The sequence below is a fragment of the Paralichthys olivaceus genome, chromosome 10 (assembly GCF_024713975.1).
Source record: "Paralichthys olivaceus isolate ysfri-2021 chromosome 10, ASM2471397v2, whole genome shotgun sequence".
Taxonomy (NCBI): domain Eukaryota; kingdom Metazoa; phylum Chordata; class Actinopteri; order Pleuronectiformes; family Paralichthyidae; genus Paralichthys; species Paralichthys olivaceus.
The window spans coordinates 4836028-4838334 of NC_091102.1; positions in this window are offsets into that span (position 1 = coordinate 4836028).

The following is a 2307-nucleotide window of genomic DNA, read 5'->3' on the forward strand; positions in this document are numbered from 1 at the left end:
CCGGGCTCCTTTTTTATTTTCCAGTAGTGAAGCCAGTAACGTGGAAGTTAAAGGGTTAGTTCACAACCTCACAACGTCTAATTTCATGTAGTTTTGAGATGAAACTCGTGCTCCTCAGTCGTTATATTAAAAAGGGGAGAAGAATCTCTTTTTTACTCGACCCCATTAGAAAGTAGGGATGTCAGCTTTAGCCTGTCCATCTGTGAAATACTGGACATGATTGATTTATAGTCCACTTTATTATCATAGAAATCCTCAGCATTTAGTGATTTTTATGTTAACATACGTTTTCGAAATGGAATCATTAATTCTTTAGTAGTTTACAGACTTGATGACTAAAGGTGTAATACATTTTAGTACACAAAAATAGTAAAACAATATTTTTACACCCTTGAACTGTCCTTAAGAAACAAACAAGACACTGTAAATACAAATATGTACATTCTCAGAAGTGAAGAACTCAGTTTGTGCTGAATAAAATTACATTTGTAGTAAGAACAAGATAAGAAATGACCTAAACTCAACCTGGACTCCTGAAGGTTAAGGACACAGTATTTGATAGTTTTGATATATCAGTATATTTATGATATATCAAAACTGGTTCTCACAGCTGTAGAATAAATTCATATTACACATTTTCACACTGAAAACATGCATCTGTAACGTGACTCCTGATCGACTCATTCAGAAGCTTCAGGCTTTAATCTGCTGCTCGTCTCTTCTGGTTTCAGGCGTCTCCTCCACATTTTGAAACCTGGCTGCAGGGATTCACTCAAGTTCAGACACAGAGCACTAAAGTGACGTCCAACACTGCCCAGGCTCGACATCCGCGTTCCTGTTCATACCGAAGGTGATGGATGGTTGAGGTCAGGGGCTCGGTGCAGCTCCGGTCACCGTATTCCACATCTAACCACTGGGGGGGGGGGGGTCTCACTGTTGTGCAGGAGGGGAAACAGGAAAGGGGACAAACACAAAAACACTGTCACCAAAAAGCACCAACCGTCTAAAATGTCATTGTAGGCCTTAAAACCAAAGATTCAGATGTGTCCAAATACTTTTGGCCAATGTAACTGTCCGACATTATCTAATTCTTTTCCTAATATTTCACACACTTCCACTCAACAACTTTGTAATTCATTATTATGTAAAAACTTCAGTAATAGTTATAGAAACATGTGATTTCCTCAAGCAGGCCGTGATCTTTCTCCTCCCCGAGTGTCCAGATTGAATTTATTACGGCGTGTTAAAGTTCGCACAGCACTGGGGCCTCTTCACTGTGTTCATGACCTTCTTTATCTCTGTCGTGTCCATTTTTACAAGGTGTCAGGCGGACATGACACCCAGGCAGTGAACGTTATCTGGATTATGACAGGCAGCAGGTCAGGAGGAGGCGCAGCAGGTCAGGAGGAGGCGCAGCCTGTCGACACCGAGAGGTCAGTGCCGGAGCCGGGGAGACCAGGCTTTAGGAGTCAGGGGACAGGAGAGGTTGAAGATGAGTTCCTTCACCACGCAGGGACTACGTAGGACAAGCATGCATGTACAGTGTGTAGTTGATAAAGATTGTGTGTTGTGGCAGAGCAGAGTGGTTCTCTAAGTATCTGCAGGGTCACGGGGGGCGTTTGGAATATTCCTAAAGGTCTCAACGACAAAGTGTGAGAGTGGGATCACTAATATCTACTCTTTCTGTAGATAATGTTATGTGACAGAGAGAAATAAGGATTCTTTATTCTACTTCCAAAAATGTGTAACGTCATTTAGATATAGGTGATTGGTACCAATACTTTACTGTACAGTGGAGTAAATGGAGACTCTGGGGAAGTACTCTGCACCAAGCTCATAAATATGTATTTTTCTATTTTAAGACAACTTCCTGAAAGAGGGATCCCTCCTCTGATTCTCATCCTGAGGTTTATTCCAATTTTTCAATTAACTATCTAATTCTAATTTTTTTCCACATCCTAATTGACGGCCGTGTAAGGATCAAGGTTTCTTACGCAGCACAGAAGCACTGGTTTACAAAGTAAAGTTATATTATGAGATTTGTTGATACAGAATAATCTCCAGATGTATCCTGTGATGAATCCAAACGTTTCACTGAAGACAAAACACATGTATGACCAGACCCGAGGCTGAATCTGCCTTCATTTACTGAGGGAGCACTGTCCCCTCTCTTCCAATGGGGGGTGCTACACGCTCGCTGTGCCCCCCTGAGTCAGAGTGTCCCTGAGCCCCTGGTTTATCAGCACCGCCATCATCAGCACCAGACATGTTGTTTAACTGTAACGCACGTCATTAGCCGCGGGACGA